Here is a 15,139-nt window from a genome sequence, read left to right on the forward strand (position 1 = left end):
TTTTTCAACCCTCTTGATGGCTGAAGGTGCTAAACATGTCATTCTGTAACAGCTGAAAAGGAAACTGAACACAAAGAAAAAATGACGCAGCCCCAGCCCACTATTTAAAAGGTAAACATTCAAAACACATGGATGATGGAAGTTTTGGTTTTTTTTTTACTTTTACTTCATAAAAGTTTCTAATGAAAGGCCTCATTGAAATTAAAAAAATTTTTTTAACTTTTATTGTTTAGGTCAATGCTGATGAGAAGGAACTACCTTTCTTCTCAACACACACTATTACCAGGGACGTTTATGGAGAGTTAACCGCACAACAATGAGTACATGTTCCTATGGGTAAAAAGTACTGCAGCCTGTTAAGTCCTCCAAAGATCTGCAATTTTATAAAATTGTTCCAATCTCTGTTTCCTCTTCATCTCTAGAACCCAACATTTAGAGTTCTTTCAAACTTTCTCAAGCTACAAATAGTGCATGGCTTCTAAAATGCTAAAAACACCGAGAGAGTACTTTGATTTTCAGTGCTCTCTGTCCAGTGTAATTTCCTAGGTTGTTGCTGTATCATTGGATATTCACGGGCAGGGGAGGGGACCTTAGTCATCATTTTTAGTTCCTAATAAAGAAAAGTGCAGTCCATTGAAATAATCCCCAATAAATTACCGTTGAAACTAGCATTTTAAAAAATTGGTATGGCTGGAATCTAAAAGGGTTGGTACTAAATTACAAATGGTACAGCAGAGAGGACGCTGAAACAAGCTTAACCTTCCAAGCAGGCATTGAAGAGCACAGCTTGGCCACTCCTGGTCGGTCCCTCTGAGCAAGACAGCCCTTGAGGGGGCCCTACATTTTGAGGAATACACTTCCTATAGTCCTCAATTCTTTTTATGTTTTGATTTTTCTCTGAAGGCAGGTAGGTGTATAGGGGCAAACTAGGAAAAGGATGGGCAGAAAGAAAAACGCATCTCCAAGTTAGAGAAAACATGTGGCCTAATATTCCAATGGATGTGAACTAAGTTTCGTTGGTAGCTACATCCACGGTCAGAGCAGCTAAACAAGGTGACTGCAAGAGGAAAATTCCAATTTCTGCAGTGCCAGGATGACAGATCAATGGCAACTCCCTTGAAGTCCTGAGAGCTGCTTTCAGTCCTGAGTTCTCCCTTCTCCCTCACCTTCTCCACCCCTATTCCCTCCCACTCTAGGCCATCTTGTAGTGTGATGTTAAGAAAACTGCCTCAGAAGAACATGTCCTCCCTAAGAAGGGCATTGTATTGTTACGGAGGAGTTGACAGGGTCTTTGGACTCTTACAGGCTGTGCATTACAGTCAGGCTTCTTAACCTCTCTGAGTTTTAGGGTGCTCATCTATGAAATAAGGATGACAGAACCTTCCATGTATATTGTGGAGCAGGACTGTGATGAGGTATATCAATGAAAGCCTTTGAAGTCAAGCTGCCGGGATTCTAATTTTTCCCTGACTACTTTCCAGCTGTGTGACCTCATGTAAGTAACTAACTTATACATGCCTTAAATAGGAGTTTCCTCATTGTGGAAACAATAACATGCACCTTGAAAGTTCATTTAAAGATTCAGTAAGATTGTTGGTAATATCTGGCACATAGTAAATGCTTAATAAATGGTAGCTGTTATTAAAGAATATGGGTAGAGCACCTGAGCTGAGAAGATATGTTCTATAAATGGTTGCACATACTAGTATGAAAGCTATGCCTGGTTATATTTTGGTAAATCTTCAACTATTCAAGCTAAATGCACAGGCACATATATCTATAATTTTACAATGTTTTAGCGAGGTATAACATGCATACAGTAAGATGCAGACATCTTAAGTATAAATTTAATTATACTTAACCCTGTTTTAGGTGATTTAAAAAGCAAGAACCCTTCTCTGCTGAATCTGACAATTAGAAGAAAGGAGATTAATTTATCTAATTAAAAGGCAGTTATATTCTAAGAGAGGAAAAATGCAACATTCAATATACATAATTTTTTACCAACAGATAGCATACATTTTACTCACATAATTACCCACCATTGCCACTCATATTCCAAAGATTCCTTGGATTCCCTAGAACGTTGGCAGTTGTCACTAAGCAGAGGTGATAGTTTCATTAAAATGCCTGTGAGTTTGACCTCTGTAGCACCCCTGATTTAGAATCTTAAATTTGTTTTCTTTAATTGATTACATCTTGCAGGAAGTTCAACAGCTTCTCTTGAAAGAGCTTGACAGACAGATGTTTTGCATCTGAGAGAAGTGTTAACACCAACATATCTTAGCTTTGAAAATTCTGTATTCTGAAAGATTTGGCTGAATTCACCCATTACAAGCAAATGACAATTCCTCTTAGCAACTCCTCTGCCTGGCAGTTGACATGTTTATTTTGACGATGATTGTAAAGCTCATTCTGATTTCCAAATCATTCAAATGTGAAAAAGCAGGTATCTCAGTATTAAGGAAACAGTATTTTTCAATCCTTTGTAACATATATTTCACCAAAAGCAATATAGGTTGTCTATATTCTTTAAAAAAATTGTACAGGACACTTTGACTATGACTACTTGGCTTCATATTTTGGGAGCTAAGTTACAACAGGAGCCAGAGATTTAAAGTGAGGCGTTTTCTCCAATGCAAATATTACTTCAAGACAACTTGTTTCATGTTAATAATCATCATCACTTTGGAGTATCTCCTCTGTGCTAGGCACTGTGCTATGTATCTTATCTCTCCTAGTCTTTACAGAAAGTCTTATACAATTGGTATTATTATCAGTTTTTACAGACAAAGAAACTGTGGCTCAGAGAGATCACTGTGTAGGATGACTCATCTCTAAGGAAGATCCTGAATTTGAATCCAAGCCTGTCAGACTCCAACACCTAGACTCTTAATACTTAACAACTTTTTTTCAGCTGTGCCATGTTAAGTACTTTTAGTGTACTCAGAATACCAAGAATGACTCCAAAGATCTGTTGGCATAGAGGGAATAGGAAGAGAGATAAATGTTTCTATCCAAGTGTGTGTGTCTGTATATATGTGTGTCACACACACACACACACACACACATACCCAATTCATTAGGGAATTTCCTTTCACTGAAGCTGTATAAAGCAGAAAAATGTCACCGGTGTAAACTATTGGACAGAAGGTCAGGCTGATTTAGTGAAAAGTATGAATTTTAAATTTATTTTAAATAAAACAGATTTTCCTAATACCTTATGGATTTCAAAATGGGCTTCCACCCATTCTCTCATTTCAGGCTCATAACAACCCTTCAAACTAGGCAGCATTGATATTATCATCCTAATTTTACAGGTAAGAAAAATAAGGGCTGGAAAAGTTAAGTGCCTTGCCTATGGTCATAGAGCTATTTAGAGATAAACCCACACCTCCCTACTCTGCAGGGTGATCTAACAAATTCCTTCTGAATTATCAGATAATTATCAGATAAGAATGATATGTATTCTTATATTAATTATTCATATGTAAGAGATTGCCTGAAGTGCTCCAAGATGTATTTCAAACATTCCCCTTGTAATCTCATTTACATCATTCTTCTGCACTACTTAGTGAGACAGGGTTTGCTAAATGAAGGAAAATTTCTGCCTGGATCCCAATCAAGTTATTATAAATTCCAAATTAATAGGGTCTAAATAAATAAGAGCTTATTATGGGGCTAAAAGCTGATAATGTTATTTGTTTCTGATACCTTTTTTCATTTGCTTCCGCCCCAATTTGTGCATTTTATCTATTGCATTTTTTTTCCTGTTTCCTCATTAGAGAAACGGGGCAAGAGAGGCATACAAGGAAAGAATTACTTGTATGTGAATAAAATTAATACCTTGTATTATAGAAGGGGGTGGAGAGGCATCTTTTTGGTAATTTATCTTAATGTTTAGTTACAGCAATTTACAGTAATGAAATAACTAATCTTTACTTCTCCTGGGTATGTGTTGTGTTTATCGGTTTATGCTTTACTTACATTTTTTTATTACTCTATTTGTTAAATTATTTAAACTTACAAGGCAACCTCTAACTTATTAATGGTAAGGCAGTCTTCTGAAATGGGAGTCATGCAAATAATTATTTCATTTTTTATTCATATTTTTAAGGAGCCGAGATATTTTTGTCACTTACCCTGGGATTTATAGGGTCTAAAAAGCCCGTGATCATTCACCCCTGGGGACAGGTAGCCCAGTGTGAATTCTAAGGACTGTGAGGACTTATCTCTCTAAAATAAACTTTATATAAAACTCATCTGGGTGGAAATGTGCTTTCCTCATGCTGGATTTCCTTACGCTTTTGAAAGAGTCCTAAGGGATTAAGATGAGTGAGAGACAGGCCAATAGCATGAAAGGCCCCGTGTCCTTAGAGATATTTCTTCCATGATCAAAAAATAATGAATTTTTTTGTTTGCCAGGTGCGAGGTGTAAACACTCCTGGATTCCCTCTGTTCTGTTGTTTTCCCTCTAATCTACAAACACACCACAAAGGCGCCTCTGTTCCTTTCCTCAATCACATTTCTCATTCAGATGTCCTTCCTGCTTGGGTTCTATTTCTTACTTCCATTTGGTTCTTTCCTTTCCTGTATGGGCTTCTAAGTCTGTTTCTTTTGGGGTTTCTCACATTTTTCTATTTTTGAATTGTGTCTTTCTGTGAGAGTCTCCATGCCTCTCTCCTTTTTCGTTTTGCTCCCTGTCTGTTAGGTACCTGGTATTATTCATCATCTTTTGTTTCTATTTATTTCTCTCCTCCTAGCTCTTATTTCTTATCTCTGGTCCCTTATTTCCTCTCCTTGATTCTCCTGTTCCCATCTCGATGGCCTTTGACCAAACATCCTCTCCCTACCCTCTGCTTAAAGCCATTGAAGAAATGCTCCCGACTAGAATGGAACAGACAGAGGAGAGTAGAATGAGTTTAGAAAGGTGGCCACTGAACCTGGCAGGGCGTGTCTAGTCATGTTAATGACTTCCCCATCCTCTGTCTGTCTCCACTGTCTGCCTGTGTCCCAGCCGGGATGCGGCAGCACAAAGGAAGGAAGCAGGAGAAAAGGTGAGGGCTTGGGGCCCGCAGAGACTGCAAAGCTGTTCTTTAAATACCACCCGGTCAGCGTTCATCTCAGAAACTCTACCAAACAGGACTGTATTCAAAGCACAGAACCACTCAGACCAGCTCCCCAGCCAGCTAGAATCTATACTTCGGCATCTAAAACAATCAGAATGTTTCCACTTGACCCTGAATTACCTTAAAACTACCTGTGGGAGGGTGCTAACACCCACCTCCAGAATAAACATCTTACTTCTCATGACTTGGCTCTGACCCAGCCCCACCCTTGGCATTTTTTATTTAAAAAATATTTCCAGATATGTTTATAAATAAATCACGCCTCTTAGCACTGCCTTGCTGCCACCCAATTGTACAGTGGAGGAAAAATCCGTGACAGTTAGCACTGTGGAAAGTTTGCTTCTCTCTCACCCCTCAGGGAAAGGAAAAAAAAAAAGGAGACGCATAATAAGCATTTAAAAGCCAAATGAACAAGAAGCTCCCAGAAAAACAATTTTACCAGCCCAGCACCAGTAAGACAACCAACTGCACAAACAACGTGACTTTCCTTCCTTCCCCTCCCACCACCTGGGGCGCCGACTGAGGGGCATTGTGCACAGTCTGTGGTGGCAGCGACCCAGGAGATGCAGGGACCTTGGGAGCCCTGCAGAGGACGGATGGTGACAGGGCTGACTCCATTTTTCCTTGTTCAGGCAGGTGTCAGTTTGTTGATTTTGAAACTGAGTCCCAGAGAAAATATCTCGCTGTTCAAATTCTTCAAAACAACAACCTGCACTTTTCACATGTTTTCAATTTTGACAAAAGAAGTCTCTTTTTCTTAGGGTGAGGTAAATAGGAGAAAATACCCTAAGTTTGTGACACTGTTTGCTAGGATCCTCTCTGAGGTCAGTCCTTGCACCCCTCCTGCCCTGGCCTACTCTTGAGACAGAAGATAAAAAAGCCCAGTCTTAAGACAAATGGAAACAAAGGCTCAGGGCTGAGGCCTTTGTCTAACTCTGCACTGACTGACGTTGGGTCTAAGCAGAGGGGCGTCCTCCGGCAGCCAGCAGTCCTTCTTGGTAAGACAGCTTCAGGCCCGAGGATCTGTCCACTCAACTCAGCCAGCATGTGGGGACCTCTTAGATCAGGGGACTCTCTTTAATAACATCTGAAGATATTTTTTTCTTGGCTTCAACACAGAACAAAAGAGTGAGCTGAGAATGGAATCATAAAATAGAATCACACACACACAGAGTTAGGAATAAATTATAGTCTCACAAATATACCAAGAATTGGTATATGGGACAAAAATTATGTACTGGAGTTCCAATTTTAATGCAAACTTTTCCCTTCTAAGGATATTTTAAAATAAAATAAACAAAATACAAAAATAAAACAAGAACAAAAAAACCCTTGGCCAAATAGGGTCTAGTTCCTGGTATTCTTGAGATTTTCAGGCTCTGTTTTGTTTGTGGTCTCTCATACCCCTGATTCCTGTCTCTGTGGTTGGCATTAGAAGCATCACTGCCTGGTCTCAGGGCTTTCGTCCCCCTTGGGGAGCCCTATCACTGTCTTGTCTCCGTTTGCTAAGAGGTTGGGCTTTAAACAGCTGTGTGCACAGAGCCAAGCCTTGGCCAGAGCTGGGACGCTGTGCTCCCTGCCAGTCTGGGCTGGGCTCTGGACCTCTCCTCCCTGCCCCACCACAGAGGGAGGGGTTTCCTGGCTCTCTGCATCCCACAGGAAGAGAACTACCTCCAGGCCAAGTGTTCCCAGAAAAACCCACCACCACAATAGAGAAGCCGTGAACTCCTCTTACTCATTTTGTCACACAAACATCCCATGCTGGAATAGGCTGCGGTTTTGCTCTTACTCCATTTTCTGACTGTTGTTAAGGACATGTGACTAATACTAGATGAATTAATTTTTTAGGGCAGCCATAACAAAGTATCACAAACTGGGTGGATATCTATTTAATAAGTTGAAACTTTTTGTCGCACAGTTCTGGAGGCCAGAAGTCCAAAATGGAACTATTGGCAGGGCCATGCTCCCTCTGAAGGTGCTGGGGAGGGATCTGTTTCAGGCCTCTCCTAGCTTCTGGTATCCTCAGGCAGCTCACCAGTCCTGTCCTCTCATGGTGTTCTCCCTGCGTCTACATCTCCTTCCCTCTGTGTGTGTGTCTCTGTCTCCAAATTTCCCCATCTTATAAGGACACAAATCATATTGGATTAGGGCCCACCCTAACTGGCCTCATTTTAACTTGGTTAAATCTGCAAAGATCCTATTTGCAAATCAGGTCACATTCTGAGGTTTGGGGGTTAGGACTTTAGCATATCTATTTTGGGGGAGAGAACTCGGACAATATTAGTAGTCTACCTTGTCGTTTAAATATTTTCCCAACTTACAAGAAAGACTCTCTCTTATTTTGTGGGTCAGCCTGTGGAATGTTCTGTAACTAGAGTAATAACGAGATTCAAACAAATGGCAAAGAGCTCCTAGGTAGGTTAAATAGTAGCCTTGGCTTTAGAAATTTCTGCTTGGCCGCTTCCCCTTATATGGGCCTGCTCAGTCTCCTCTCCCGGTTTCCCTGAATGAAGTGGGAATCTGATTTGTACTTTCAACTGAGGTTTCTCTTTTCTAAGCTCTCCTCCAGCACTGGGACACATCTGAGCTGCCTTTCCGCATTGCAGCAACAGCTCTCACTAGTAACAACAACAAAAAAGTATCCTCATTAGTGATGGAGGGGTCGGAAGTGCTGGGAAATGTGTCAACACAGGTATCATTGGTTGCCCAATAGCAATTCACACCCATTTGTACAGTTGTGATATAAGACTGAAAGCGACATTTTAGTGTTTTGAGATTCTGAGATGAAAAGTAATTGAAAAAAGTCAATTGTTGGGATTGGATTGTCATAGCATTTTCTTAATAAAATCAGAGCATATTTGGGTTAATAAACATCCTGGGTTCTCCTCATTTTCTAGGCTATAATCATAACAAACCCACGATACAAGTCTTATCCTCCAGGGCTTACACATTGATATGGTTAATCACCTTTCATTTCCATAGCTCTCCTGCCCCACCAGATTCTCATACCAGCCTCAAAAGATAGCGCACCCGATAGTATGAGTGGGTGAGAAAAATGACGAGGTTCAAATTGTGTGGGGAACCGCCTCCCCAGATGGTCTCTGGGGACACCTCAGCTGGCTACCAGCTCCTTATATAAATCAGAGGCTCACTAAAACATGCTGATTTTATTTACAGGTTGGGTTAGTTTTCAGCGTCTTGTTTGAATGTTCTTTTTTTGATTTTTATTTTCCAGTTTTTCTAGTTGGGTAAGGCTTGGGTAGATAGTTGGATCAGAGGAGAGATTTCTCACCTACTACAAAGGCTTCCCTGGATGGTGGGATTTAAAAGGGAAATAGGTGAGAGTAAGCTTAGAACAGCCAGGTGAGAGACATAGTCAAACCCTTGTTTTTGCATAGAGCAAAGAGTGTTTCATGCAAAAGGGAGGGGAAGGACTGGATATCCTTTCTTTTTTTAACTTTTCCTCCCAGTTGGAAGAATTTATATCTTTCTTTCACCAGCACTGTACAAATTAAACAGTACAGAGAAAGTGAAGGTGTCTGCAGGCTCGCCACCTCTGCACTCTGCTGGGGGGTGGCCACAATGAAGACCGTTCAGGGTATTTCCTTCCAGACTGTTTAACACAAACACTACATGTAGGTCTACATCTATATCTATAAATAAAACCATTAACAGAGCCACTCCATTCTGATCATTCTGCACCTGCTCTTTTTCCTCTTATATTTCCCTTACTTTTCCATGTCAAACCATGAAGATGTAACCTATTCTTTTTTTGAAGGCCACAGTTCAAGTTTTAAAATAAAGCAATTCTTGCACAGATTCAAACATATAGAAAACTATAAAGTGAAGAGTCAAAGTCTTCCATCCTTTACTCCTGTGCTTTTCTCCAAAAGTAACCACTATAGCTGCTGTCACAGTTTCCCACGTAGCCTTCCAGAAAATATAATTATTAATATTTCCATATATGTACCTACAGAAAACTTTTATTCTCTCTGTACCTTGTGTTGTTCATGTAATACATGTTGATTAAAGAGTCAGTATATATAGATATACCTCATTCTTTTTAACAGGTATGTAGTATCCATTGTATGAATACACCATTATTTAATTAATTGGTTCTCTATTAATGGATATTTAAGTTGTTTTAAAAATTTGTACTAAAAAATAGCACTAGAATAAATATGCTCATACATACATCTCTCATACAGAATAAAACATCCGTGCTTGTTTCTCCACACTCTCTCTCATTAGCCCTGGGCATTAGCACTTTATTGATTTATCTTTTTACAAACACTGTTGCTAATTTGATTGGTAATATCTTGCTTTAACTTTCATTTTTTTTTTACATTTTTATTGATTCATAATCATTTTACAGTGTTGTGTGCTTTAACTTTCATTTTGCGCATAATGGAATCTAACCCTATTTTATATGTCTTGTTGCCCTGAATTGCCTGTTCAAGACTTTTGCCTGGGTGTTTGTTGGAATATTTATCTTTTTCTTACTGATTTATAACAGGAGAATTGTATTCTCATATGAAAATATGCTTACAGACCCCCAGTGATGGCTCTAAGAAGATTTAAAGCAATTAAGCTTTACATATTCATTATTCTCTAATAATATCAGCAGAGACCAAGCTAAAGTTTATATCTGCTAAAGTAAAAAAAATTTTTTTTCCTAATAAAATGTAAATCATATGAAAAAAGAGAAGACAGGAAGAAAGAACAGCTTGTTTTCCAGTGTCTCTTGCCATCTGAGGAGCACTTTTAAGGAGACAGTGAACATGCTAAGGAAATCATTCTTATCTATTTAATACTCATTCCTCATAAGCAACTCTTTGCTATCCTGTCTTAAGAAACACAAGTAAAAGTAATAAAACAATCTAAGTGATAGACTGGCACTCATTCTGACTGATTCCCCCCAGTCCAAATTACTGAAGTTTTCTTAGAATACTTAAAAGACATGCCCATTTACAGAGCCAGTGACATCATAATGATTAGAATTGCACTCATTTTCACTCCCTCACACTTTCCTACTTGGATGAGTGGCTTCCTTGTTTAAATATGGAATTCACTGATCATAAAGTGGATTTCATCCAGATATGAAATATGAAAAAAATGAACTCATGGGAAATGACCCTTGAAATGCACACCACCCTGAAGGCTTGAAAGGATTTTCTATTCCATCAACTCTAGATGAGCCATAATAGTAAGACATAAAATATTACACAAAGATTAGAAAAATCAAGAGTCGTATACCTCATAGCTCCTCCCCAGTCTTGTTTTCTTAACCTAACTCATTCTTGGTGTTTACAGCCAGTCCACTTGGCCTCCCCACAGGAACCATGCCCCTTGGTTGAGTTAATGGTTCTTTCTTGGTGCTTCCAGAACACTCTGCATGCCTATCACTCACTGTACAATTTTGAAATGACATGGCATGTGTCTCCTCCCCAATTTGATTGCCAGTTCTGCAGGTCAAGGGCCACGTGGTGTTCATCTTTGTGTGCCTGCCAGCTCTCACAGTCCCTGGCATTTGATGGGCTCTTAGTAATTATATGTTTTGTTGTGTTATTATTAATATGTTGAATGATGTGGAGAATAGTTTGCTGCCCAGCTTTGTTCACCTGTGGCAAACACAGCTAATAGCCCACCTAACAGCCATCACTGCCCCTTCCCCCTTTATACTTGCTGGAGGAGACAATTTTATTTGAAGTTTTACTCTCCACAAAGCAATATACAGTACAGGCTCAGGAAGTGACTCCTTTTGCCTGGCTGGGGTGAGAGCATGAATGGTGACTGGTCCTGTCAATCTTTGCAGTCCCATTCCCCTGATTTATGGCCCAATTCCAGCCAATGAGGTCTGAAAGCAAGTCATTTGGGAGGTTGGGAAAAGGGCTTTTCTTATGGTATAGAGAGCCTCATGGGAGGAGACCCCCTCTTTTTACTGGTCATTGCTGTACTGCATGGGATACTTGTTGCCAACATCTTGCAATGGGAAGGGGACACCCCCAACCTGCTAAAGACTGCATAGACATCCTCCATGGTGTGGCTGGGCTGGCATCACCTGCCTGCAGACTTCCACTGAGAGATAATCATCCCCTGAATGGATCCTAACAGGACATCACCACCCTGAATACAAATGGGGAGAAACCATAGGGGATTTAGGAGCCCTGTACTGGGGGGTAGAGAGCCAAAATAAAAAGTTAAAAGGAATCAGGTTTTGTCTTATGGTAGAGAAGCTGGGAGCTGTTTTCAAGTTCATGAAGGGTTTTATGGATGGGCTATCAAACAATTATTCCCTATGACTTCTGAAGACCTAACTGAAAGAGGAAATTGAATGAAAGCAAGAAAGTTTCTGGCTGGATTTAAGGGAGAATTTGCCTGTGGGAATGATAAAATCCTGACAAGGGCCACTGAGGATGAGCGTCTGTGCCTTGAGAAAAGGACAAGAATAGAAAACACAAGTCTTTGAGAAGTTTAGTATTCATCTACCTGAAGCAATGGGAATAACCAAATGACTACTTGAAGTTTGTGATTTTATGCTGATCAAGAGAAGAGAAGCTGCTGAAATTTAAGCAGATGAGGAATCAGCTACTAACTTCCAAAAGTATCCATTAGGGTGTAAGTTCGATCTCACAAAGCTGGAAATACTTGTTTCAGCACTATCAGGCCATAATGTCAGCGTAACAGCCAGTTCATAATTTACGTTGAACACACACTACTTATCAGAACTTTGTGATTAGTCACATGCCCCGAACGAGGACGTTGCTTGAGAAATGTAGCCTCAGGGAAGGTGGCTGATTATTTCCGGGGTGTTTATTAGTAAGGCTGATCTTAATCTGAATCCACTTTTCCATGGAAGAATGTAAAAATGAGTATTGGAATGGTTCAGTTCCCCTGACCATGTCAACACTCTGAGGAACACACAGTATTCAGGTCACCAGGCAGCTGGGTATGGGGCAGCTGGGCTTAGGGCCACCTATTCCCGAGTCCAAGGCCTGGGTTAAAGGAAAAACTCAAACAAACGATACTGCAACTTGATTTACTAGCTGTGAAATTATGGCATGGATTACAATTGACCTGGGACAATTACTACCTCTCCCCTTATAACCAGTTTTATATAAAAGCTATTATTATTAGCAAGACTCTCACATTAACCCCAGAAGCTAATGTAAATACAATAAAGGCATATTAAAATTGGCTTTAAAAGGTTTGTCCTTGTTGATTTGATTATGTGCACATTACCACCTCATTTTACTGAGATTGCTGCTGGGGCATTTCTTTTCCTTCCAGACTTGGTTGGACAAATCTTAAAACGCAGATTCTGTGTACTGAAACTCATTCTTTCACAAATCAACAAATACTCTTTCTGTCATACTAGGCCTACATCTACTGAGGCTTTTAGGGAAACAGCATGAGCTGACAGACACCCTGGGGGATGGGGGTCCCCATCCAGCCCCCCTTGCTTCTCTTCCCTTGCACAATTCTCCAACTCCTCTCTTCCCCTTTCATCTTGTTTTTAAGAATCCCATCATACCCTGCCTAACTGTCTGTTGCACAGGGAGGTCCAGGCCCTCCCTGACCACTGGCTGGGGGAGCCCTGGAAACAGCCTCTGAGTTTTGAAAGAAATTCCCAACTTCACAGGAGGCAGCCTCAGGCCTGGGTGCTGGGAGGAGCTGTGTGGAACCATGCTGCCCTGCCCTCTCCCCTTCACACCTTCCCTCTCCCACCTGATCTGCTGTGCAGCGGATGGAGGAAAGTCTGCAAGTTTGGTTGGTGCCAATTAGATTGTGTTGTTTGAATCCTCAATCTTTCCCTTCTGCTCAGGAGGTCAAACAACTCCTTAGACAGGATACTGACACCTTACATCTTGGCTTTGAAGTCACCCAGACCTGGGTACAAACCCTACTCTGCTATCAAAAACCAGTGTCTTCTGGCAATGTATCTAATCTCTAAGCAACTTGGTTTCCTATAAAAAGAGGAATAATAATATAATGATACTTACCCCCAATGTTGTCAGGATTAAGTAATAGTCATTGAAAGAGCACTTATTATTCAGTGTTATTATAGTGAAACAAACCCCCTTCTTACAGCAATAAGAGACTTCTAAATACCTGTGCTCAAAATAGAGGTAGCATTTGCTGCTCGCACTCAGTCATTTCCTTTAGAAGGAAACCCCAGTCTTGGCCTACAATTCTGGCAAAACAGCTGCAGAGCTGAAGGACTTCATCCTGGGAGACAGTGGAGGACTACTTCCCTAGAGCCATGGAGGCTACAGCAACACTGCATGTAGCACCTGCCTCGCTGGGACACAGGGAAGGTTAATGAGATAACATCTGGGCAGAAAGTGCTGAGTGTGCTAAATATTACCACGTTGCAATTATGCTGCTACTGGGGCAGGCGTGCCTTTGTCTGGATTATTCAAGAGCAGGAGGCTCTGAGAGAGAAAGTGGCAGGTGAGATGTAATTTAGGCAAGTCAAACACACCCTACTTCAGGCACACTGTCAGTGATGCTGGGAGCTGCAAACAGGGCAAGGACTTTTGCCTCCACAGTGCTGCAATTAAACTGTTTAACTTTCTGGGTTTAGAATTCTTTCCTGCCACATCGCTACAGAGCTTCCTAGAGACCACTGACAACACAGCCACAGTGGACCTGCTCATCAGCCTGTGACCTGGGGCAGTGCCTCTCTGAGGCTTGGTTTCCTTGCCTGGAAAACAGAGAAAATAATCCCCATCTATTTCACATGGTCTGAGGCCACAAAGCCCAAGTGCTTTGAAAATTATAAAGGGATGCATAGTGATGTGAACTATTAGATGCTGCTGTCTGTTCTCTTGTTTCTTATCTGACCATAACCAATCTTAAAAAGTAAAGATCTCTGATTCTACTTGCATGTTACCAACGACCCCACATTACAAAGTCGAGTTGAATTTCCACAAGGCTGAATTATGGATCTGGAGCACTAAGAAAAGATGGCAGTATTGGTTCTTTTTTTAAGGACCAGCTTATCTTTGGCCCAGCGCTTACAGTTTGTGGGTCCACTAAGCCATGCTATTACACAGAAACACTATTAGTTTTTATACTAATTTTATACAATTGGAATTTTTAAAACACTTCTGCATATATTATCCCATGGTGTCATCTGATGTTGGTTTGTAGGTCTCTGTCTCTCCCAGCTAAATCTTTTGGGATATCCGTTTGTCTGCTTACTGTTTTTCAGCACTTTGCCTCTGGATGAGGCAGAAGCCTGGGGCTTCAAGGATTCAGGATGTGATCCCGGGAGTCTTAATGGACATGGCCTTGGTGGCATCAGTCATTAAGGAAATGAAGACATCTCTAAGCTGCCCAGCCTGTCTCATGACCCGGACACAGACAGTCCTGTACACAGGGACACAAGACTCCCTCCATGACCTGCGGTCACCACATCAGTTTCAGAGAAGGCTCCCATGTTCCCAGAGTCTCGGCTGCTGCTTACTGACAAACCAGCCCCTCAATAATCTTATTGTATGTTTTCAAAATAATTCTCTGTAATGCTCCAAGAATGCCTGAACTTCTGTGTGAACTCGCAACTTTGCATATTTTTCAGCTTATCAGTGGGAACTTGATAGACAAGGCCCAGGACCCTGCCTTTCCACGGGTCTCTCTGGTGGAGTGCAAGGGCTGTCTCTCCTGTTGGTGACCTCACAGTGCCCTCCTGTCTCCTGATCCCCCTCACACTCACTCCAGCCTCTTTCTCCCTTCGCCCTCTTCACAACCAACTAAGAAAAAAAAATAGCTTTGCTTCGATTACAGGTTACTCATAAGAGAATGCCACAAGATGCTGGCTCTGAACTTTTGTGAAGCAAGATTCTGGAAAAAGGAGAGAGCAGAGATGGTGCTGCCTTTGATGACCTGTTGACCCTGACCCTATGCCACTGGCAAGGGAGCATTCAGGTTCTGATTTCAGGATGACTGCCCAGGACCCCAGCTCTAATATAGCCTGTCATTCATAAATCCCTGAGACATCACAGATC

At 41.1% G+C, this 15,139-nt stretch overlaps 1 long non-coding RNA gene across 8 annotated transcripts in view; it reads right to left on the bottom strand.

The window, feature by feature from the left end:
* The window catches only part of LOC116278408 (uncharacterized), a 127,744-nt gene that overhangs the window by 46,086 nt on the left and 66,519 nt on the right, over positions 1-15,139 (bottom strand). The window lies entirely within an intron of this gene.

The sequence above is a fragment of the Vicugna pacos genome, chromosome 3 (genome assembly GCF_048564905.1).
Source record: "Vicugna pacos chromosome 3, VicPac4, whole genome shotgun sequence".
In the NCBI taxonomy this organism is placed as follows: Eukaryota; Metazoa; Chordata; class Mammalia; order Artiodactyla; family Camelidae; genus Vicugna; species Vicugna pacos.